Source organism: Ranitomeya imitator, chromosome 4, assembly GCF_032444005.1.
Source record: "Ranitomeya imitator isolate aRanImi1 chromosome 4, aRanImi1.pri, whole genome shotgun sequence".
Taxonomy (NCBI): domain Eukaryota; kingdom Metazoa; phylum Chordata; class Amphibia; order Anura; family Dendrobatidae; genus Ranitomeya; species Ranitomeya imitator.
The window spans coordinates 611,353,926-611,379,870 of record NC_091285.1 but is presented as its reverse complement, the minus strand read 5'-3'; positions in this window follow the sequence as shown (position 1 = coordinate 611,379,870).

The window sequence follows — 25,945 nt, the reverse complement described above, 5'->3', positions numbered from 1 at the left end:
CCATACTGTTGTGAATTCAGCTTTTGGGCTCCCTCCGGTGGTTGTAGAGGGTAATGCAGTTGTGCCTGGATTGCAGGAGTGGACATGTGTATCTACTAATTGCAGGACTGACTGGGGTATATAGCTTTAAAGAATCCTTTAGTCAGTGCCAGTTGTCCATTGTTCTGCAAGGATTCACTTCCCTGCTGGTCTCCAGTTTCCTGTGCTTTTCTACAAAGATAAGTCCTGCTTGGTTTTTGCTGTCCACCTGCAGTGGACTTTATAGTTCTGTGCATTTTCATGTTTTTGTTTTGTCCAGCTTAGTCTGTGAAGGATTTTTTGCAGCCTATATTTTTCTCTGGAGATGCAGATATACCCCCCATGTCTTTAGTCAGATGTGGTGATCCGTATTTTCTGAGGTGGATATTTTCTAGTGTTTTTGTACTGACCGCATAGTACTCTGTTCTATTCTTTCTTTTTAGCTAGTATGGCCTCCTATGCTAAAATCTGATTTCATATCTGCGTATGTTATTTCCCTCTCCTCTCACAGTCAATATTTGTGGGGGCTATCTATCCTTTGGGGATTTTCTCTGAGGCAAGATAGGTTTCCTGTTTCTGTCTTTAGGGGTAGTTAGATCTTAGGCTGTGCCGAGGGGTCTAGGGAGTGTTAGGTACCCCCACGGCTACTTTTAGTTGCGCTGCTAGTCCAGGGTTTGCGGTCAGTACAGGGACCACCTTCTCCAGAGTCCGTCTCATGCTGCTCCTAGGCCACCAGATCATAACACCATACCACCTTACACGGGGACAAAGAGGAAGGTGCAGATGAAAGTGCAGGTTCCTTCATCAGGTGGGGGCAGGAATACTCGTTGGCGACGTCACTGGCACAGGGCCCCTCATAGTACGCAAAAGTGTCGCTGCCGGTGGGAGGCGCCCCCGCCGTGCAAACACACCGCCGTACTTTGAGGGGCCCTGTGCCATTGCCAATGCCAACGAGTGGGCCCCCCCTGCTTGCTCAGGATCACAGCACTTGCAAAGTTGAAATACTTACCTCTCCCTGCTCCACTGCCGTGACGTGGTCCAGATTTCCTGGGCCCACTAAATACTTGAACCAGCCCTATCCCCCACAACTTTAGCCAAATGACCCCCAATTTCCAATGCCTTACTATTATTATAAGGTAAATTAAGATTGACAAGCTTCAGTAACAAGAATGGATGTTTTTGCCATTAAAATGGGCACTGTACATGTTTTCCTGGCCTCCACTCACTGCCGACTATGCTCCCCCATTGACTTGCATTGGGTTTCGTGTTTCGGTCGATCCCCGACTTTTCGCGATAATCGGCCGATTCCACTCGACTCGACTGTTGAGATAGTTGGGTTTCGCGAAACCCGACTCGACCCTAAAAAACTAAAAGTCGCTCAACTCTAGTTGTGACTGTCACACAGCCGCAACATATGCATCTGCAGCACCGAACAGCGGATTATCGGGAGCAATCCAGGTATCCGAGTTTCCGATGCAGCTATTCGGTAAGCGCTATAGTTATTCGATAAAGAGTTATCTGGAAGTGCTGCAGCAGCACTTGCAAGTGCCAGCTCACAGACTGGTGTGCGAAGTGACCATGCCCTGGAACTCCACATTACATATGTTGGCAAGGCTTAGTCAGCAGCAGAGGGCAGTAGTTGAATGCCAGCTATAACATGCCCGTTGATATTCTGGTCAGCCTTCGCACATAACATCCGGTTAGTGGGCCTGGATGAGTGACATCTGTGAGGTTCTACAAAACTCTGAGGACATCATAATCAGCGTAACATTCCCTCTTCTGTGTCTACTCACTGCGCATCATTAAAGAGGATGTTTTGCATGTGACCCAAGTGGAGATGGAGGAAGAAAGTACACATTGTTCATATTGAGCGGAGAAGGGAAGGAGAGGGGTATCAGTCCTTTCCTTCACCGACATCCGGTTCATTCATAATGCCATAGTCCCTGAGCAGGCTATGGACTAGCATGTGGCAGTCCTGCATGGCCCTCTTCTCCCAGGCATTTTCTGGATAGGTACAATGTATCCTTAAAACAGTTCATAAGGAAATAGTGCTTTATGTTGCTCCTGGTGACAGAGACTCTGAGGTCATCTTTCAAGGCATCCATTGTGTCAACGGGCATTGCCAGAAGAGATGCAAGGGTGTTTCCTCAGCAAATGGACATTTCGAGCAGTACCTAGTGTTGCACAATCCACGCATGAAAGGTCTCAGCGACAGATCCCCCTGATTAACCATCCATGACAGGTCTTTGTTCCCGTTGGTTAACATGCTAGAAGCCACGTTTTTTAACAGTCTTGGCTGTGGCCGCAGGGATACCTGGAATCGATTTTCTTGAGTCCTCGGCGCAGATAAGCCTATGGATGGTGTTATGACCTGGTGGTCAGGACAATAATGGACCTGGTGGTTAAGAGCACACGGAATGACCTGATAGTTACTGATAATAAAGGACGAGCTCTGGGACGTGGGAACTCTGCTGACCGCAATCCCTAAACCTATCAACCACACTAGAAATAGCCGTGGAAGTGAGGCCCGACTTACTGAACAGACCGAGGATAGGAAAGGTTACTTTGCGGTCAGCACAAAAACCTACAAAAAGACCACGCAGAGGGCGCAAAAAGACCCTCCGCACCGACTCACGGTGCGGAGGCGCTCCCTCTGCGTCCCAGAGCTTCCAGCAAGCAAGACAACAAATTAAATAGCAAGCTGGACAGAAAAATAGCAAACCAAAGAAATACAAGCTGGAACTTAGCTTCTGATGGGAAGACAGGTCACAAGAACGATCCAGGAGTGAACTAGACCAATACTGGAACATTGACAGGTGGCGTGGAGCAAAGATCTAAGTGGAGTTAAATAGAGCAGCAGCTAACGAATTAACCTCGTCACCTGTGAAAGGAAACTCAGAAACACCCACTAGAGGAAGTCCATGGACAGAACCAGCCGAAGTACCATTCATGACCACAGGAGGGAGCCTGACAACAGAATTCACAACAGGATGGTCTTTGGTTTCTTTCCACAAGTCAGGTTTCAGTCCTTCCAGTTGGTCTTCCCTAACAAACTTGAGCACCTTCTGATAGTACCAGGGGATGTCACAGTTGTAAGGATAGGAGCTGTCAATCTTGTCCAGACTGTTCAGCATGGATGAGCTGAAGAGGAGGTGGAGGAGGAGATGGAGAGTTGTCCTACTGGTGGAGAAAAGGAAGTCTTGCCTGTTGGGAGTCTGGCACACATGACTGACTTTATGTCCAGCTGCCTTTCCTGTGACCCTTGCATTATATGCATTTTGCTGAATGATTACTGGCTGCTCACCCTTATTGACCCATGCTACAAGGAGAACTTTCCATCTCCTCTCCTTTCTAGTAAAATGGTGCCATACCAGAAGTACCAATTAGTATAAAAAATTCCCATCTGACAATGCTGGCGGTAGAGGTCATAAATCCTTGGGCAAACAAGGAGGAGAGGTGAGGGAGACACACACCAGGCCCACAGAAGCAGGGGAATACTATCAAAGGTCTGGGACAATTTCATTAGACCATCTCAGCACCCAGGCCTTGATGCCCGGGGTAGTCTGACAAGGAGGGAAAAGTTAATGAAGATGGTGATGGAGATGGTAAAATATTTGAAGGGTTTCTGAGGGATGTTATTCTGGATTATCTTAATGAGAATAATTGTTTAACTGTATATCAGCATGGGTTTAGGAGAAATCGCTCTTGTCAAACCAATCTAATCAGTTTTTATGAAGAGGTAAGCTATAGGCTGGACCACGTTGAGTCATTGGACGTGGTCTATCTCGATTTTTCCAAAGCGTTTGATACCGTGCCGCACAAGAGGTTGGTACACAAAATGAGAATGCTTGGTCTGGGGGAAAATGTGTGTAAATGGGTTAGTAACTGGCTTAGTGATAGAAAGCAGAGGGTGGTTATAAATGGTATAGTCTCTAACTGGGTTGCTGTGACCAGTGGGGTACCGCAGGGGTCGGTATTGGGACCTGTTCTCTTCAACATATTCATTAATGATCTGGTAGAAGGTTTACACAGTAAAATATCGATATTTGCAGATGATACAAAACTATGTAAAGCAGTTAATACAAGAGAAGATAGTATTCTGCTACAGATGGATCTGGATAAGTTGGAAACTTGGGCTGAAAGGTGGCAGATGAGGTTTAACAATGATAAATGTAAGGTTATACACATGGGAAGAAGGAATCAATATCACCATTACACACTGAACGGGAAACCACTGGGTAAATCTGACAGGGAGAAGGACTTGGGGATCCTAGTTAATGATAAACTTACCTGGAGCAGCCAGTGCCAGGCAGCAGCTGCCAAGTGTAGGGATTTCACTCACTCAGCTGCGACGGCTGACACTCAGGAGACGTGTTCCTTTAAAGTTCACTGGGTTTATTGCTTCATAAACCATGTGGCAAACAACAGAAAACAAATAGCCTTTGGTTCAGGTAAAGAAAAACAGGTGTCCAGTTCATCCGGCTCAGTCCTGAAGCCGTAACACACTCAGGAGGGTTTCACCTCCACACATACCTCTCTGTGTTAAGCATTAGGCTTTCTTTTATATGTCTAACCACACCCAGAACCCATCACATGACCAGACATGTGGTTGTGACATCACCACAGGTCCTGAAACACATATAGGTAGCCATGGTTACATCACAGCAACAAGCTATCTATAAGACACATATCTCCCATCGATTAGACATCCTTTAGCCACGCTACATACCTCCCCCCTCTGCCTAAAGCCGTGGGGCTTGGCACTTTCTCCCACTAGACAAGGGATTCTTGATAGGGCATCAGCATTACCGTGCAGCTTTCCGGCCCTATGTTCCACATGGAAACAGAAGTCCTGCAGGGCTAAGAACCAACGGGTGACCCTAGCATTTCTACCCTTTGTTTCCCTCATCCATCTAAGTGGGGCATGGTCGGATATCAGTCTAAATTTACGTCCCAGCAAATAGTACTGTAATGTGTCGACCGCCCATTTTATGGCCAAGCACTCCTTTTCAACGACTGAGTAGTTCTTTTCAGACGAGGACAGCTTCCTACTCAGATAGAGAACAGGATGCTCCTCTCCATGTAGTTCTTGGGAAAGGACTGCTCCCACCCCAACATCTGAGGCATCTGTCTGAAGAATAAACTCTTTCTTGAAGTTTGGGGCCATCAGAACGGGTTGCTTACATAAAGCCTCTTTCATTTCTTGGAAGGCTGAATCTGTTTCTTCGGACCACTTAACCATTACTGATTTTGTCCCTTTTAGCAGGTCAGTCAGAGGCGCCGCCATTGTGGCGAAGTTTGGGATGAACCTCCTGTAATATCCCACGATTCCCAGGAAGGCTTTAACTTGCTTCTTGGAAACTGGTTTTGGCCATGTTTGAATTGCCTCCACTTTACTGATTTGGGGTTTTATTTCTCCATGACCCACTATGTATCCAAGGTACTTAGCTTCTTCTTTACCCAATGCACACTTCTTCGGGTTTATTGTAAATCCGGCCTCTCTTATAGCATCCAACACCACTTGGACTTTCTCCAGATGACTCTCCCAGTCCGGGCTAAAGATGACGATATCATCTAGGTACGCAGCAGCGTATGCCTTGTGGGGTGCAAGGACTCTATCCATAGCCCTTTGGAAGGTGGCCGGAGCTCCCTGTAGGCCAAATGGCATCCGGACATACTGGAAGCATCCATCTGGTGTAGAAAACGCCGTCTTCTCCTTGGCTTCCTGTGCCATGGGGATCTGCCAATACCCCTTCGTCAAATCCAAAGTGGTTATGTACCTGGCGGGCCCAAGCCTTTCGATGAGCTCATCAACTCGGGGCATGGGATATGCGTCAAACTTGGAGACCTCATTCAACTTCCTATAGTCGTTGCAAAATCTCCACTCCCCATCAGGTTTTGGGACCAGGACAATTGGGCTCGACCAACCGCTCTTGGATTCCTCAATGACTCCAAGCTTCAACATACGCTCCACTTCCTTGGAGACTATTTCTCGACGGGCCTCAGGAATTCTATAGGGCTTCACGTTCACGCGCACATGGGGCTCTGTCAGGACCTCATGCTCTATGACCTTCGTGTACCCAGGCAACTCGGAAAACAGGTCCCTGTTTTTCTGGAGTAACTCCCGGCATTGCTGTTTCTGAGACTCCGATAGCGTCTCCGCTATAGTAACCGCCCCAACCTCATCTTCTGGGTTGCTTAACAACGATGGAGTTACTGTTGGCTCTCTATCTTGCCACGGCTTGATAAGGTTGACATGGTATACTTGGAATGGTTTCCGTCTTCCTGGTTGGTGAATTTTATAGTTTACTTCACCAAGTTTCTCGACAACCTCATATGGCCCTTGCCATTTGGCCAAGAACTTGCTTTCCACTGTCGGAACTAACACAAGAACTCGGTCTCCCGGATTGAATTGCCTCACTCTTGCAGACCGGTTGTAGACCCTGGCCTGAGCTTCTTGTGCTTGGAGAAGGTGTTCTTTCACGATAGGCATCACCTTTGCAATCCTCTGCTGCATCAGGGCCACATGCTCAATGACGCTCCTGTGGGGCGTGACTTCGGCTTCCCAGGTTTCCTTGGCTATATCCAGGAGTCCTCGTGGATGTCGGCCATACAGAAGCTCAAACGGTGAGAAACCTGTGGAGGCCTGTGGAACTTCACGAATGGAAAACATCAAATAGGGTAAGAGACAATCCCAGTCTCTACCGTCTTTCTCTATAGCTTTTCTCAGCATGCTCTTCAGTGTCTTGTTAAATCTCTCAACAAGGCCATCTGACTGGGGATGGTACACCGAGGTCCTCAACTGGGAGATTTTCAGGGCTTTGCATAGTTCCCTCATCACCTTGCTCATGAAAGGTGTCCCCTGGTCAGTCAGGATCTCCTTCGGCAGACCTGTCCGGGAAAAGACATGGACCAACTCGCGAGCTATACTCTTTGAAGAAGAATTTCTCAATGGAATTGCCTCAGGATAGCGTGTGGCGTAGTCCAGGATGACTAATATATACTGATGGCCCCGGGCTGATTTAACTAAGGGACCGACCAAGTCCATGGCAATTCTCTCGAATGGCACCTCAATAATGGGCAGTGGCACAAGGGGGTTCCGGAAATGAGGAGTGGGAGCAGTTAGCTGACATGTAGGGCAGGACCTGCAATAGTTCACTATTTCCCGGTGGCACCCAGGCCAATAGAACCTCTGCACAACCCGTTCCTGCGTTTTTTCCACCCCTAGGTGTCCACCCAAGATGTGTGAATGGGCCATGTCCAACACCTTCCGTCTATATGGACCCGGCACTACCAACTGCTCTACCAACTCCTCCCTTATTTTCGTGACCCGGTACAACAACTCCCTGCTCATTAGAAAATGGGGAAATCTTGTGTCTGCCCCCGGCTCCTGTACCACCCCGTCAATAACTGTGACATTATTAAAGGCTTCCCTCAGAGTGGGGTCCCTATGTTGGGCAGTCCCAAAATTTTCACCTGATACCTCTAACTCCAGAATGTCAGATGCAGGGGACACTTCCTCCTCATCTCCAGCCAGGACACAAAAAGGAAATCTGTCTGACTCGGGGTGTGGCACCACCCTTCCCGGGTTCACTGGTTCCCTACTCTTGCTAGGGAGCTCAGAACCTTTCCCCCACAAATCCCAAAACAAACAGAAATCCCGGCCAATAATTATAGGGTGCAACAAGTCCTGAACGACGCCGACTATGTGGGACTCCGTGCCACATGTCGTTTCAATGTTCACACTGGCCACAGGGTAGTCCTTTGCATCACCATGTATGCACCGCACTCCGACCTTCTTTCCCGGGAGCAGGTGGAGAGGAAAAGTGGCCCTCACCAGGGTCACTAGGCTCCCCGAGTCTAACAGTGCCGTTACTGCTTGACCGTTCACCTTCATGGGACATGCTTGAGGTCCCTCGTTGGGCGGAGAGTTCACACTGCAAGCTGGATACGCATAGTATGAACAACGGCGTCCCATGCTGCAGTCCATCTGCTCAGTGGTTTGGGAACAACGGGCAGCTATATGTCCTGGCTTGTGGCACCTCCAACAAATAATATCACCCGTGGGGACCTTGGGCACCACCTCCCCCGCCCTTTGTGACCTTGGACGCACCACCCCTTTTTGGGACTCAGCTGCCTTCTGGGATCCCCAGTACGGCATGGGCTGCCTCCCGAAGGAGCCTTCCAACCCTTTGTACCTCTCAACCAGTCCGATCAGCTCGTCGGCATTCTGGGGATCACCCTGGGCAACCCAAGACTGTATAGGCCTCGGGAGGGAATGGACAAACCGATCCATCATCACCCGTTCTACCATCTGTGCAGGCGCAGAGGACTCTGGCTGCAGCCATTTCTGGACCAGGTGCAACAGATCAAACATTTGGGAACGAGGTGGTTTGTCCCGGTGATAGCCCCAGGAGTGAACTCGCTGTGCCCTGACAGTCAGTGTCACCCCCAAACGTGCGAGAATCTCGGCTTTCAATTTGTGATACTCTTTGGCATCCTGCAAGGTCAAATCATAGTACGCCTTCTGGGGTTCTCCCGTCAGGTATGGCGCAAGTACCTCTGCCCACTGCTCTGGCGGAAGTTTTTCCCTCTCAGCGACCCTCTCAAACACCGTCAGGAAGGCCTCAACATCATCCCCGGGAGTCATTTTCTGCAATGCGCGTCTTACCGTTTTCCGGACGTGGGTGTCATCAGCCAAACCTGGGGTTGGGGCACTCGCCTTGCCCTGGATGGCGGTTGCCAGAAGCTGCATCTGCTGCTGATGCTCCTGCTGGCTCTGCTGCATCTGCTGCCGTTGCTCCTGCTGGCTCTGCTGCATCTGCTGCTGGCTCTGTTGTAACTGCTGCCGTTGCTCCTGCTGGCTTTGTTGCATCTGGACCAATTGTTTCAGCAGGTCCTCCATTTTCTCCGGCAATGCTTGCTGGCTTGCAACAGCCTTGACCCAGGACATTCAAAATAAACTCACGTCTCCGCTGGGAACGCTGCCCGCATTCTCCACCAATTGTAGGGATTTCACTCACTCAGCTGCGACGGCTGACACTCAGGAGACGTGTTCCTTTAAAGTTCACTGGGTTTATTGCTTCATAAACCATGTGGCAAACAACAGAAAACAAATAGCCTTTGGTTCAGGTAAAGAAAAACAGGTGTCCAGTTCATCCGGCTCAGTCCTGAAGCCGTAACACACTCAGGAGGGTTTCACCTCCACACATACCTCTCTGTGTTAAGCATTAGGCTTTCTTTTATATGTCTAACCACACCCAGAACCCATCACATGACCAGACATGTGGTTGTGACATCACCACAGGTCCTGAAACACATATAGGTAGCCATGGTTACATCACAGCAACAAGCTATCTATAAGACACATATCTCCCATCGATTAGACATCCTTTAGCCACGCTACACAAGGCAAACAGGATCATGGGGTGCATTAAAAGAGGTCTGGATACACATGATGAGAGCATTATACTGCCTCTGTACAAATCCCTAGTTAGACCACACATGGAGTACTGTGTCCAGTTTTGGGCACCGGTGCTCAGGAAGGATATAATGGAACTAGAGATAGTACAAAGGAGGGCAACAAAATTAATAAAGGGGATGGGAGAACTACAATACCCAGATAGATTAGCGAAATTAGGATTATTTAGTCTAGAAAAAAGACAACTGAGGGGCGATCTAATAACCATGTATAAGTATATAAGGGGACAATACAAATATCTCGCTGAGGATCTGTTTATACCAAGGAAGGTGACGGGCACAAGGGGGCATTCTTTGCGTCTGGAGGAGAGGTTTTTCCACCAACATAGAAGAGGATTCTTTACTGTTAGCGCAGTGAGAATCTGGAATTGCTTGCCTGAGGAGGTGGTGATGGCGAACTCAGTTGAGGGGTTCAAGAGAGGCCTGGATGTCTTCCTGGAGCAGAACAATATTGTATCATACAATTATTAGGTTCTGTAGAAGGACATAGATCTGGGGATTTATTATGATGGAATATAGGCTGAACTGGATGGACAAATGTCTTTTTTCAGCCTCACTAACTATGTTACTATGTTACCAGCATGCTCTGTGATTCTTCTGTGCCATACAATTATTGGGTATCCAAGCTGGGCACGTACGTCCCTCTATGCCGTGGAGGTGATGGCCTGCCAGATAAGACTTTTAGAGCAGCTGGTTGCATAATAACTGATAGGCACATCCACCTGTCAACAGAAAATGCTGACAAGCTGAATCTTATCAAAATGAACAAGACCTGGATTGGCCTAGACTTCTCAACCCTACCGGATCACAGTAGCAGAAAATAAAGGCAATTCAAGTGTTTTTTTTTCTGGTGTACTCACATGCACCCTTTCCCACCCAAAATGGTATATGGTGCATGGTTTCTTATTTTTTTGTGTCCTCCTCCTCTAAAGCAAAACTCTCTTCTTAAGTAATTAACCCTAAACTATATGCAGCTATAGACCTATAATTTCCAGAGAACATAATGCCCCATACCAAAAATACGTGACGTAATCAGTAGAGTTGAGCGACCTTGACCTTTTTAGAGTCGAGCCGGGTTTCGCGAAACCCGACTATCTCAAAAGTCGGGTCGAGTGAAATCAGCCGATTATGACGTAAAGTCGGGATCGACCGAAACACGAAACCCAATGCAAGTCAATGGGGCAGCATAGTCGGCAGTGAGTGGGGGCCAGGAAAACACCTAGAGTGCCCATTTTAATGTCAAAACCATCCATTCTTCTTAATGAAGCTTGTCAAGCGTAATTTACCTTATAATAATTGGAAGGCATTTGAAATTGGGGGTCATTTGGCTAAAGTTGTGGTGGGTAGGGCTGGTTCAAGTAATTAGTGGGCCCAGGAAATCTGGACCACGTCACGGCAGTGGAGCAGGGAGAGGTAAGTATTTCAACTTTGCAAGTGCTGTGATCCTGAGCAAGCAGGGGGGGCCCACTCGTTGGCATTGGCACTGGCACAGGGCCCCTCAAAGTACAGCGGTGTGTTTGCACGGCGGGGGCGCCTCCCACCGGCAGCAACACTTTTGCGTACTATGAGAGGCCCTGTGCCAGTGACGTCGCCAACTAGTATTCCTCCCCCCACCTGATGAAGGAACCTGCACTTTCATCTGCACCTTCCTCTTTGTCCCCGTGTAAGGTGGTATGGTATGCGGGAAGAGCAACCTGACTTTCAGCAGGGTCACAATGTTGTTGTGTAGCGTGCACGGGGAATGTTGCGTTATGGGTCAATGTACCAGCAGACTCATCTATCACTGTCTGGGCAATGGGCAGGATGAGGAGGAAACACAGATATAGGCCCAAATAATAAAGTGGGCTAAATGCAGTTCAAAATTGGTAACACAGGAATAACCAGGGGGCATTGCAGTGGAGGACAACTGGAATGAGAGGCTGACACAGAGAGTAGGCCCAAATCAGTAAGTAGTCGAAATGCAGTTCAAAATTGGCAACCGTAGTAAACAGGCGGCACAGCTTTGTTCAGTGGAGGAGAACAGCAAGGAGTGGCAGACACCGATAGTAGGCCCCAACCCAACTAGTAGGCCAAATGCAGTCTAACATTAACAACTACTTAACGAGCGCCTGAAAATGGAATTTCAGGACAGGAAACCAGGAGAACAGCAAGGAGCGGCAGACACTGTTAGTAGGCCCCAAACCAACTAGTACGCCAAATGCAGTTGTTCCATTTAACCACAATTTAACGAGAGCCTGAAGATAGAAGCTCAGGAAAGGCAACCTGGAGAACACCTTGGAGTGGAACACACCATCTCTCTCCACCCCATACCCATTTTGTAGGCCTAATGCTGTGTAGTTTTCTATAACTACTAAACGAGAGTCGGAAGACCGAAGCAATGGCAAGGCAACCTGGGGAACACCTTGGAGTGGAACACACCATCTCTCTCCACCCGATACCCATTTTGTAGGCCTAATGCAGTGTAGTTTTCTACAACTACTAAACGAGAGTCGGAAGACCGAAGCAATGGCAAGGCAACCTGGGGAACACCTTGGAGTGTAACACACCATCTCTCTCCACCCAATACCCATTTTGTAGGCCTAATGCAGTGTAGTTTTCTACAACTACTAAACGAGAGTCAGAAGACCGAAGCAATGGCAAGGCAACCTGGGGAACACCTTGGAGTGTAACACACCATCTCTCTCCACCCGATACCCATTTTGTAGGCCTAATGCAGTGTAGTTTTCTACAACTACTAAACGAGAGTCGGAAGACCGAAGCAATGGCAAGGCAACCTGGGGAACACCTTGGAGTGTAACACACCATCTCTCTCCACCCCATACCCATTTTGTAGGCCTAATGCAGCCTACTTTCCGACAACTACTAAACGAGAGCATGAAGATCGAAGCTCAGGAAAGGCAACCTGGAGAACACCTTGGAGTGGAACACACCATCTCTCTCCACCCCATACCCATTTTGTAGGCCTAATGCAGTGTAGTTTTCTACAACTACTAAACGAGAGTCGGAAGACCGAAGCAATGGCAAGGCAACCTGGGGAACACCTTGGAGTGGAACACACCATCTCTCTCCACCCCATACCCATTTTGTAGGCCTAATGCAGTGTAGTTTTCTACAACTACTAAACGAGAGTCGGAAGACCGAAGCAATGGCAAGGGAACCTGGGGAACACCTTGGAGTGTAACACACCATCTCTCTCCACCCCATACCCATTTTGTAGGCCTAATGCAGCCTACTTTCCGACAACTACTAAACGAGAGCATGAAGATCGAAGCTCAGGAAAGGCAACCTGGGGAACACCTTGGAGTGTAACACACCCTCTCTCTACACCACGGAAGGGCTGATTCTTAGGAAGGAAGGCTGTCGGAAAGAAGCAGGGCGCGTCCGAGGGTGATTATATTCTTATTAGGTATATACTCACCCTCGGACGCGCCCTGCTTCTTTATTTGTAATGAATGTTTATTTGCAATGTGGTTTTGACTTACTCTATTTTTTTGGTAAATAATGATTTTATTATTTTCATTGTTTTGCATCTTCTTGGCAATAATATAAAGAAGACGCGGCAGGACAACACTCGGTGGATGCCATATCTGTGTTTTAAATTGAAAAAAACTTTCAGTTAACTACTTGCAGGAGAAAGTTATTGTAGCTGGTGGCCATTTTTAGTACTGTACCAGATTTTTGCTGTATGTGTTTGTTTTTAATGTTAAAATGTCTGCATTTGATATCTCTCCAGTATTTTCTTTTTTATAAGCAAAATACTTATTTTTATATTTTCTGATGTTGGTTCAAGGGGTACACGGGCAGCAGTAGACAGGTCAGTGGAGGCCTAGTGGAAGGAGGGACAGCAGACAGGCTTCGAAGCCCTAACATAATAAATTGGCCTGGCTGTAGGCAATTTACAATTGGTTCCAGGGGAACACGGGCGGCAGTAGACAGGTCAGTGGAGGCCTAGTGGAAGGAGGGACCGCAGACAGGCTTCGAAGCCCTAACATAATAAATTGGGCTGGCTGTAGGCAATTTAAAATTGGTTCCAGGGGAACCCGGGCAGCAGTAGACAGGTCAGTGGAGGCCTAGTGGAAGGAGGGACCGCAGACAGGCTTCGAAGCCCTAACATAATAAATTGGGCTGGCTGTAGGCAATTTAAAATTGGTTCCAGGGGAACCCGGGCAGCAGTAGACAGGTCAGTGGAGGCCTAGTGGAAGGAGGGACCGCAGACAGGCTTCGAAGCCCTAACATAATAAATTGGGCTAGCTGTAGGCAATTTAAAATTGGTTCCAGGGGAACCCGGGCAGCAGTAGACAGGTCAGTGGAGGCCTAGTGGAAGGAGCGACCGCAGACAGGCTTCGAAGCCCTAACATAATAAATTGGGCTGGCTGTAGGCAATTTAAAATTGGTTCCAGGGGAACCCGGGCAGCAGTAGACAGGTCAGTGGAGGCCTAGTGGAAGGAGGGACCGCAGACAGGCTTCGAAGCCCTAACATAATAAATTGGCCTGGCTGTAGGCAATTTACAATTGGTTCCAGGGGAACCCGGGCGGCAATAGACAGGTCAGTGGAGGCCTAGTGGAAGGAGGGACCGCAGACAGGCTTCGAAGGCCTAACATAAGAAAAATGTCAATACAATGGTATTGACAGTGCCAGGCATTGAAGGATGTCAGCGCATAGACTAAACATTGGTGGAGCTGTGAGAGAAAATTTTGCAAGTGGTAGAGCACTGTTTGACCTGGGGGGGGGACTGTCTTGTGGCCGGCGGTACAGGCCCAGGGCCCCTCATATTACAACGGTGTGTCTGACGTTGGGTGCGCACCACCACCGCCAGACACTTTATTGTACTATGAGGGACCTAGTGGCAGTGCCGTCGACCAAAAGCGGGCACACCCACCTCTTCAGACAAACAGTACTCTCACGGGTGCTGGCGCCAAGTGGCGATACCACGGCCCCGTGTGGGGACTTTGGCCATTTAGGGAGGTGTTAACATGTCGGATGCTGGACAATCAGGTGCTGCAAATTACGAGATTGGAAAAGTCGTTCAGAATAGTCCACAGGCAAGACCTTTACATAGGAAAGCTAGGTGTCAGCCGGGCAAGGTGGGGCAAAAGATTTCGAAATCCAGTTGTGGTTCATTTTAATGAAGGTTAGATCATCTACATTTTGGGTAGCCAGACGAGTCCTTTTTTCTGTTAGTATTGAACCTGCAGCACTGAATACTCTTTCTGATAGGACACTAGCTGCCGGGCAAGCAAACTCCTGCAATGCATATTCTGCCAATTCTGGCCAGGTGTCTAATTTTGATGCCCAGTAATCAAATGGGAATGACGGTTGAGGGAGAACGTCGATAAGGGATGAAAAATAGTTAGTAACCATACTGGACAAATGTTGTCTCCTGTCACTTTGAATTGATGCTGCAGTACCTGTCCTGTCTGCGGTCATAGCAAAATCACTCCACAACCTGGTCAGAAAACCCCTCTGGCCAACGACACTTCTGATTTCTGCCCCTCTAACACCTCTGGTCTGCTGGCCCCTGCAGCTCGTGTTAGAACGATCACGGGCGCTGTGTGCAGGGAATGCCAGAAGCAAACGGTCAACAAGAGTTGATTGTTTGGTTGCTAATATTAGTTCCAAGTTCTCATGTGGCATTATATTTTGCAATTTGCCTTTATAGCGAGGATCAAGGAGGCAGGCCAACCAGTAATCGTCATCGTTCATCATTTTTGTTATGCGTGTGTCCCTTTTGAGGATACGTAAGGCATAATCCGCCATGTGGGCCAAAGTTCCAGTTCTCAAATCTGTGGTTGTGCTTGGTTGAGGGGCAGTTTCAGGCAAATCCACGTCACTTGTGTCCCTCCAAAAACCTGAACCCGGCCTTGCCGCGCCAACAATTTCCACTGGCCCCGGAAAAGCTTCCTCATTAAAAATATAATCATCCCCATCATCCTCCTCGTCCTCCTCCTCCTCTTCGCCCGCTACCTCGTCCTGTACACTGCCCTGGCCAGACAATGGCTGACTGTCATCAAGGCTTTCCTCTTCCTCAGCTGCAGACGCCTGATCCTTTATGTGCGTCAAACTTTGCATCAGCAGACGCATTAGGGGGATGCTCATGCTTATTATGGCGTTGTCTGCACTAACCAGCCGTGTGCATTCCTCAAAACACTGAAGGACTTGACACATGTCTTGAATCTTCGACCACTGCACACCTGACAACTCCATGTCTGCCATCCTACTGCCTGCCCGTGTATGTGTATCCTCCCACAAAAACATAACAGCCCGCCTCTGTTCACACAGTCTCTGAAGCATGTGCAGTGTTGAGTTCCACCTTGTTGCAACGTCTATGATTAGGCGATGCTGGGGAAGGTTCAAAGAACGCTGATAGGTCTGCATACGGCTGGAGTGTACGGGCGAACGGCAGATATGTGAGCAAAGTCCACGCACTTTGAGGAGCAGGTCGGATAACCCCGGATAACTTTTCAGGAAGCACTGCACCACCAGGTTTAAGGTGTGAGCCAGGCAAGGAATGTGTTTCAGTTGGGAAATGGAGATGGCTGCCATGAAATTCCTTCCGTTATCACTCACTACCTTGCCTGCCTCAAGATCTACAGTGCCCAGCCACGACTGCGTTTCTTTCTGCAAGAACTCGGACAGAACTTCAGCGGTGTGTCTGTTGTCGCCCAAACACTTCATAGCCAATACAGCCTGCTGACGTTTGCCAGTAGCTGCCCCATAATGGGAGACCTGGTGTGCAACAGTGGCAGCTGCGGATGGAGTGGTTGTGCGACTGCGGTCTGTGGACGAGGTCTCGCTTCTGCAGGAGGACGAGGAGGAGGAGGAGGGGGTGCGAATGGCTACAGCCAACTGTTTCCTAGACCGTGGGCTAGGCAGAACTGTCCCAAACTTGCTGTCCCCTGTGGACCCTGCATCCACCACATTTACCCAGTGTGCCGTGATGGACACGTAACGTCCCTGGCCATGCCTACTGGTCCATGCATCTGTTGTCAGGTGCACCTTTGTGCTCACAGATTGCCTGAGTGCATGGACGATGCGCTCTTTAACATGCTGGTGGAGGGCTGGGATGGCTTTTCTGGAAAAAAAGTGTCGACTGGGTAGCTCATAGTGTGGTACAGCGTAGTCGATCAGGGCTTTGAAAGCTTCGCTTTCAACTAACCGGTAGGGCATCATCTCTAACGAGATTAGTCTAGCTATGTGGGCGTTCAAACCCTGTGTACGCGGATGCGAGGCTAAGTACTTCCTTTTTCTAACCATAGTCTCATGTAGGGTGAGCTGGACTGGAGAGCTGGAGATCGTGGAACTAGCGGGGGTGCCGGTGGACATGGCAGACTGAGAGACGGTGGGAGATGGTATTGTTGCCGCCGGTGCCCTAGATGCAGTGTTTCCTACTACGAAACTGGTGATTCCCTGACCCTGACTTCTTTGGCCTGGCAAAGAAACCTGCACAGATACTGCAGGTGGTGCAGAAAATGGTGGCCCTACACTGCCGGAAGGGATGTTGCGTTGATGACTAGCTTCATTGGCCGAGGGTGCTACAACCTTAAGGGACGTTTGGTAGTTAGTCCAAGCTTGCAAATGCATGGTGGTTAAATGTCTATGCATGCAACTTGTATTGAGACTTTTCAGATTCTGCCCTCTGCTTAAGGTAGTTGAACATTTTTGACAGATGACTTTGCGCTGATCAATTGGATGTTGTTTAAAAAAATGCCAGACTGCACTCTTTCTAGCATCGGATACCTTTTCAGGCATTGCAGACTGAGCTTTAACCGGATGGCCACGCTGTCCTCCAACAGGTTTTGACTTTGCCACGCGTTTTGGGCAAGATACGGGCCCGGCAGATGGAACCTGTTGCGATGTTGATGCCTGCTGCGGCCCCTCCTCCTCCGCTTCAGAACTGCTGCCGCCTGCACCCTGTTCCCCCAATGGCTGCCAATCGGGGTCAAGAACTGGGTCATCTATTACCTCTTCTTGTAGCTCGTGTGCAACTTCGTCTGTGTCACCTTGTCGGTCGGTGGTATAGCGTTCGTGATGGGGCAACATAGTCTCATCAGGGTCTGATTCTTGATCAGCACCCTGCGAGGGCAATGTTGTGGTCTGAGTCAAAGGACCAGCATAGTAGTCTGGCTGTGGCTGTGCATCAGTGCACTCCATGTCAGATTCAACTTGTAATGGGCATGGACTGTTAACTGCTTCACTTTCTAAGCCAGGGACGGTATGTGTAAAGAACTCCATGGAGTAACCCGTTGTGTCGCCTGCTGCATTCTTCTCTGTTGTTGTTTTTGCTGAAGAGGACAAGGAAGCGACTTGTCCCTGACCGTGAACATCCACTAACGACGCGCTGCTTTTACTTTTACCAGTTTCACGAGAGGAGGCAAAAGAGCTAGAGGCTGAGTCAGCAAGATAAGCCAAAACTTGCTCTTGCTGCTCCGGCTTTAAAAGCGGTTTCCCTACTCCCAGAAAAGGGAGCGTTCGAGGCCTTGTGTAGCCAGACGACGAACCTGGCTCCACAGCTCCAGACTTGGGTGCAATATTTTTTTTCCCACGACCACCTGATGCTCCACCACTACCACTACCCTCATTACCAGCTGACAATGAACGCCCCCGGCCACGACCTCTTCCACCAGACTTCCTCATTGTTTTAAAAACGTTACCAAACTAACGGTATTTGTTGCTGTCACACAACTTACACGGTGAGCTATAACTTCAGTATGATTTAGCTACCCCTTTACAGGTGGGTGAGACCACAACGAAAATCAGGCACAATGTTACACACTCTGTTGTTGGTGGCAACAAATGAGAGAGATGCCACACACGCAGGACTGTCACTGAAGCGCAAATGTAAATATTAATCTCCCACTGATTTGTGTTTTTTTTTTTACAAAGGAGACTTTAGAAAAAAAAAAAAAATGATTTTTTAAGGAAGAATTTATAAACCAAATAAAATGAAATGATTTTTTCAGGGAGAATTTAGAAAACAAATAAAACATAAAATAGCCTTTCTAGGGCCCACTGAGTGAGAGAGGACGCACACAGGAGTCAGGAGTGGCACACAAGCCCAGAGGCCAATATTTATCTCCCACTGATTGATTTAGTGATTTTTTCAGGTAGATTTTGGAACCCAAATCAAGCAAAAAAATTAATAGGCTTTCTATGGCCCATAATTGGAGAGAGAGAGATGGCACACCCAGGAGTCAAGACTGGCACACAAGCAGAAAGGGCAATATTAATCTCCCACTGATTTGTTTTTTTGTTTTTTTTTCAGGGAGACTTTAGAAAAAAAAAATACAAAAAAAATGATTTTTTTCAGGAATAATTTAGAAACCAAATAAAATAAAATGATTTTTTCAGGGAGAATTTAGAAAACAAATAAAACAAAAAATAGGCTTTGTAGGGCCCACTGAGTGAGAGAGGACGCACACAGGAGTCAGGAGTGGCACACAAGCCCAGAGGCCAATATTTATCTCCCACTGATTGATTTAGTGATTTTTTCAGGTAGATTTTGGAACCCAAATCAAGCAAAAAAATTAATAGGCTTTCTATGGTCCACAATTGGAGAGAGAGAGATGGCACACCCAGGAGTCAAGACTGGCACACAGGCAGAAAGGGCAATATTAATCTCCCACTGTTTTTTTTTTTTTTTTTTCAGGGAGACTTTAGAAAAAAAAAAAAAAAATGATTTTTTCAGGAATAATTTAGAAACCAAATAAAATAAAATGATTTTTTCAGGGAGAATTTAGAAAACAAATAAAACAAAAAATAGGCTTTCTAGGGCCCACTGAGTGAGAGAGGACGCACACAGGAGTCAGGAGTGGCACACAAGCCCAGAGGCCAATATTTATCTCCCACTGATTGATTTATTGATTTTTTCAGGTAGAATTTAGAACCCAAATCAACCAAAAAAATAAATAGGCTTTCTATGGCCCACTATTTGTGAGAGAGATGGCACGCTCAGGACTGGCACACAAGCCCAGAGGCCAATATTAATCTCCCACTTTTTTTTTTTTTTTTCCAGGGAAAATTTATAAACCCAATAAAAAAAATAATAAATAGGCTTTCTATGGCCCACTATCTGAGAGAGAGAGATGGCACGCTTAGGACTGGCACACAAGCCCAAAGGCCAATATTAATCTCCCACTGATTGATGATGTGATTTTTTCAGGTAGATTTTGGAACCCAAATCAAGCAAAAAAATAAATAGGCTTTCTATGGCCCACTGAGTGAGAGATGGCACACACAGGAGTAAGGAGTGGCACACAAGCCCTGAGGCCAATATTTTTCTCCCGCTGATTGATGTAGTGATTTTTTCAGGTAGATTTTAGAACCCAAATCAAGCAAAAAAAATAAATAGGCTTTCTATGGCCCACTGAGTGAGTGATGACACAGACAGGGATGGCACTCTAGCAGAAATGCCAATCTTAATCTCCCACAAAAAAAAAAAAAAAAAGGAACTGTCCTTCAATTACTATCTCCCTGCAGTAATCTCAGCCAGGTATGGCAGGCAGCAATAAGGACTGGACTGATGCACAAATTAAATAAAAAGTGTGGACAAACAAACAAGATAGCTGTGCAGAAAGGAAGGAACAAGAGGATTTGTGCTTTGAAAAAAGCAGTTGGTTTGCACAGCGGCGTACACACAGCAATGCAGCTATCAGGGAGCCTTCTAGGGCAGCCCAATGAGCTACAGCGCTGAGGGAAAAAAAAATAAAAATGTAGCTTCCACTGTCCCTGCACACCGAAGGTGGTGTTGGGCAGTGGAAATCGCTACAGCACAAGCGGTTTGGTGGTTAATGGACCCTGCCTAACGCTATCCCTGCTTCTGACGAAGCGGCAGCAACCTCTCCCTAGGCTCAGATCAGCAGCAGTAACATGGCGGTCGGCGGGAACGCCCCTTTATAGCCCCTGTGACGCCGCGGACAGCAAGCCAATCACTGCAATGCCCTTCTCTAAGATGGTGGGGACCAGGACCTATGTCATCAAGCTGCCCACACTCTGTGTTTACCTTCATTGGCTGAGAAATGGCGCTTTTCGCGTCATTGAAACGCGACTTTGGCGCGAAAGTCGCGTACCGCATGGCCGACCCCGCACAGGGGTCGGATCGGGTTTCATGAAACCCGACTTTGTCAAAAGTCGGCGACTTTTGAAAATGTTCGACCCGTTTCGCTCAACCCTAGTAATCAGTTTAAAGGGAACTTGTCACCCCGTTTTTTCAGATTGAGATATAAATACTGTTAAATAGGGCCTGCGCTGTGCGTTACAATAGTGTATGTAGTGTACCCTGATTCCCCACCTATGCTGCGAAATACATTACCAAAGTCGCCGTTTTTGCCTGTCAATCAGGCTGGTCTGGTCAGGTGGGCGTGGTGACATCGCTCTTTTCTTCCTCAGCTTTCCGTTGGTGGCGTAGTGGTGTGCGCATGTCGCAGTGACGAATCCACTGCGCGCACGTGAAGAAGCAGCGCGCGATCTGCGCTATTACCCCCTGTCATCGGTGGGGGCGGCCATCTTCCTGGGGCCGCGTGTGCGCAGATGGAGTGCTCTGCTGCACGGGGCTTCAAGAAAATGGCCGCGGGATGACGCGCGTGCGCAGAAGAGATCGCGGCGGCCATTTTCCCAAAGCCGAGTTTGCATCTTGGCTTTGGGAAAATGGCCGCCGCGATCTCTTCTGCGCACGTGCGGCATCCCGCGGCCATTTTCCTGAAGCCCCGTGCAGCAGAGCACTCCATCTGCGCACGCGCGGCCCCAGGAAGATGGCCGCCCCCACCGATGACAGGGGGTAATAGCGCAGATCGCGCGCTGCTTCTTCACGTGCGCGCAGTGGATTCGTCACTGCGACATGCGCACACCACTACGCCACCAACGGAAAACTGGGGAAGAAAAGAGCGATGTCACCATGCCCACCTGACCAGACCAGCCTGATTGACAGGCGAAAACGGCGACTTTGGTAATGTATTTCGCAGCATAGGTGGGGAATCAAGGTACACTACATACACTATTGTAACGCACAGCGCAGGCCCTATTTAACAGTATTTATATCTCAATCTGAAAAAACGGGGTGACAGGTTCCCTTTAACCCCTTAGTGACAGAGCCAATTTGGTACTTAATGACCAGGCCAATTTTTGCAATTCTGACCACTGTCACTTTATGAGGTTATAACTCTGGAACGCTTCAACGGATCCCGCTGATTCTGAGATTGTTTTTTCGTGACATATTGTACTTCATGGTAGTGGTAACATTTCTTCGATATTACTTGCGATTATTTATGAAAAAAACGGAAATATGGCGAAAATTTTTACAATTTTGCAATTTTCAAACTTTGTATTTTTATGCCCTTAAATCAGAGAGATATGTCACGAAAAATAGTTAATAAATAACATTTCCCACATGTCTACTTTACATCAGCACAATTTTGGAAACAAATTTTTTTTTTGTTAGGGAGTTATAAGGGTTAAAAGTTGACCAGCAATTTCTCATTTTTACAACACCATTTTTTTTTTAGGGACCACATCACATTTAAAGTTATTTTGAGGGGTCTATATGATAGAAAATAATGAAGTGTGACACCATTCTAAAAACTACACCCCTCAAGGTTCTCAAAACCACATTCAAGAAGTTTATTAACCCTTTACGTGCTTCACAGGAACTGAAACAATGTGGAAGGAAAAAATGAACATTTAACTTTTTTTTGCAAACATCTTAATTCAGAACCATTTTTTTTATTTTCACAAGTGTAAAAACAGAAATGTAACCATAAATTTTGTTATGCAATTTCTCCTGAATACGCCAATACCCCATATGTGGGGGTAAACCACTGTTAGGGCGCACCGCAGAACTTAGAAGTGAAGGAGCGCCGTTTGACTTTTTCAATGCAGAATTGGCTGGAATTGAGATCGGACGCCATGTTGCGTTTGGAGAGCCCCTGATGTGCCTAAACAGTGGAAACCCCCCACAAGTGACACCATTTTGGAAACTAGACCCCTTAAGGAACTTATTTAGATGTGTGGCGAGCACTTTGAACCCCCATGTGCTTCACAGAAGTTTATAACGTAGAGCCGTGAAAAAAAAAAATCGCATTTTTTCTACAAAAATGATCTTTTTGCCCACAAATTTTTATTTTCACAAGGGTAACAGGAGAAATTGGACTGCAATAGTTGTTGTCCAATTTATCCCGAGTACGCTGATGCGCCATATGTGGGGGTAAACCACTGTTTGGGCGCATGGCAGAGCTCGGAAGGGAAGGAGCGCCTTTTTGGAATGCAGACTTTGATAGAATGGTCTGTGGGCATTATGTTGCGATTGCAGAGCGCCTGATGTACCTAAACTGTAGTAACCCCCCACAAGTGACCCCATTTTGGAAACTAGACCCACCAAGGAACTTATCTAGATGTGTGGTGAGAACTTTGAATGCCCAAGTGCTTCACAGAAGTTTAGAATGCAGAGTCGTGAAAATAAAAAATATTTTTTTTTTTCACAAAAAAGATTTTGTAGCCCCCAAGTTTTTATATTCACAAGGATAACAAGAGAAATTGGACCCCAGAAGTTGTTGTCCAATTTATCCCGAGTACGCTGATGCCCCATATGTGGGGGTAACCCACTGTTTGGGCGCACGGCAGAGCTCAGAAGGGAGGGAGCACCATTTGACTTTTTGAGCGCAAAATTGGCTGTCGTGTTTGGAGACCCCCTGATGTACCTAAACAGTGGAAACCCCCCAATTCTAGCTCCAACCCTAACCCCAACACACCCCTAACCCTAATCCCAACCTGATCCATAATCCTAATCACTAACCCTAACCATAATCACAACCCTTACCCCAAAACAACCCTAATGTCAACCCTAACCATAACCTTAATCAAAACCCTAAATCCAACACACCCCTAATCCTAATCTCAACCCTAACCTCAAACCTAACCCTAATCCCAATACACCCCTAATCACAACCCTAACCTTAACCCTAATCCCAAACCTAACCCTAATCCCAAGCGTAACCCTAATGCCAACCCTAACCCTAATACCAACCCTAATCCAAACCCTAACCCTAATCCCAGCTCTAACCCTAACTTTAGCCCCAACCCTAGCCCTAACTTTAGCCCCAACCCTAACCCTAGCCCTAAGGCTACTTTCACACTTGCGTCGTTTGGCATTCCGTCGCAATCCGTCGTTTTGGACAAGAAACGGATCCTGCAAATGTGCCCGCAGGATGCGTTTTTTGCCCATAGACTTGTATTGCCGACGGATCGTGACGGATGGCCACACGTCGCGTCCGTCGTGCACTGGATCAGTTGTGTTTTGGCGGAGCGTCGGCACAAAAAAACGTTCAATGAAACGTTTTTTTGTACGTCGCATCCGCCATTTCTGACCGCGCATGCGTGGCCGTAACTCCGCCCCCTCCTCCCCAGGACATAGATTGGGCAGCAGATGCGTTGAAAAACTACAGCTGCTGCCCACGTTGTGCACAATTTTCACAACGTGCGTCGGTATGTCGGGCCGACGCATTGCGACGGCCCCGTACCGACGTAAGTGTGAAAGAAGCCTAACCCTAAATTTAGCCCCAACCCTAACCCTAAATTTAGCCCCAACCCTAACCCTAAATTTAGCCCTAACCCTACCCCTAACCCTACCCCTACCCCCTAACCCTACCCCTAACCCTACCCCTAACCCTAATTTTAGCCCCAACTGCTGTTCTCCTGCCGGCCGGCAGATGGAGACAGATGGCGGGCGCACTGGGCATGCGTCCGCCATGTTCTTCTGCCGGCGGCCAGGAGGAGCAGCAAGAGGATCCAGGGACCTAGGTGAGTATGCTAGGGTCCCCGAATCCCCCTATTTCTCTGTCCTCTGATGTGCGATCACATCAGAGGACAGAGAATTACACTTTACTTTTTTTTTTTTTTTTTGCGGTCGCCGGTAAACAGTTAATTACCGGCGATCGCAAAACAGGGGTCGGTAATACCGACCCCGATCATGCTCTTTGGGGTCTCGGCTACCCCCGGCAGCCGAGACCCAAAAGATTCTCCCGGTGCCGGCCGGCGGGCGCACTGCGCGTGCGCCCGCCATTTTGAAGATGGCGGCGCCCACCGGGAGACACGAGGAGCATCGGGGGAGCTAGGTGAGTATTGGGGGGCCACCTGGGACCCCTTTTCTCTGTCCTCCGATGTGCGATCACATCGGAGGACAGAGAAATTAAAAAGAGATCGCTTTTTTATTTTTGCGATCGCCGGTAAACGGTTAATTACCGGCGATCGCAAATGCGGGGTGGGTTAAAAACCCCCCGAATCATGTTCTCTGGGGTCTCGGCTACCCTCGGCAGCCGAGACCCCGGAGAAAATCGGCCTCTGGGGGGGCGCTATGGACTTTTTCCACAGCGCCGTTTGTTCTGCCCATCTTAATGTGCAGAGAGTTAATTATCATGTTATTCAAGTTGTGGCCACTGGAGGTCATCAGTTGCCTACTTTTCATGTTGTTTACCAACCTTTCCCTCCTAAGAGCAATGTCTTATGGGTTAGTTCCGCCCACATTCTTCTTGTGAAGACAAGCTTCAGTAGCCATTTTTCCTGAGATCTGCAGAGAGGCACACGTGCTCCTGTCTCGCTTACTTTCTTACCCCTGTCCTAACGGATCTCGTTTTTCATCAGTCATCCACTATGATCAGTCATCCACTATGATTATTCACTGAACATCCACTTTGTACATCAACATCATTCACTATTCGATCATCTACTATGAATACTGTCCACCATTGTTGTTCAACGTTATAGTTTTGGTTGTCATCACCCTAATAAATAAGACTTAAGCATCAACACAGTCTGTTTACTGGGATGTGGATGAAGGTTTAGCCGTATGTTGGAATCCACACAGCATCCTACGTGGAGGAAGACAGAACAGTGAAAAACGAGACCGCCAGTCGCAGGCGGTGATTGTAAAGTAAGAACAGATTAGCTGCCTTCAGCGAAACTGATAGCCGTTCGCAGGCTGTAGTTGTTCAGACTGTACAGAACCGCTAACACCCACACTGCTCCGCATTCGGGTATCACAGCAGCCGCCATACAGCCGTGGGACTATACTGCAGCCCGCCAAGAGAAGCTACATCATTCCCGCCACGCGGAAGCTCACCGCACCTAGACTCAGTTTTCCGCCAAAACACTCAGCAGTACGCAGCTAAGCGCACAATGTCTCGAAATAGCACATCCTCACTCAAGACGAGGTCACGAGCAAGCTCTAACAGGTCATCATTAGCAGAGCTGGCCGCTGTCGCTCGTGCTGAAGCTGAAGCAGCCAAAGTGAGGTCCTCCTTTGCCAAGAAAGAAATGCATCTAAAGCTGAGACAAGCAGAGCATGAAGCAGAAAATGCACGTTTGCAGGCTGAAACCGCACGTTTGCGGGCAGAGCAAGAAGCAGAAGGTGCGCGCCTGCAAGTGTCTCTAGAAAGACTTATGGTAGACAAAGAGGCAGCA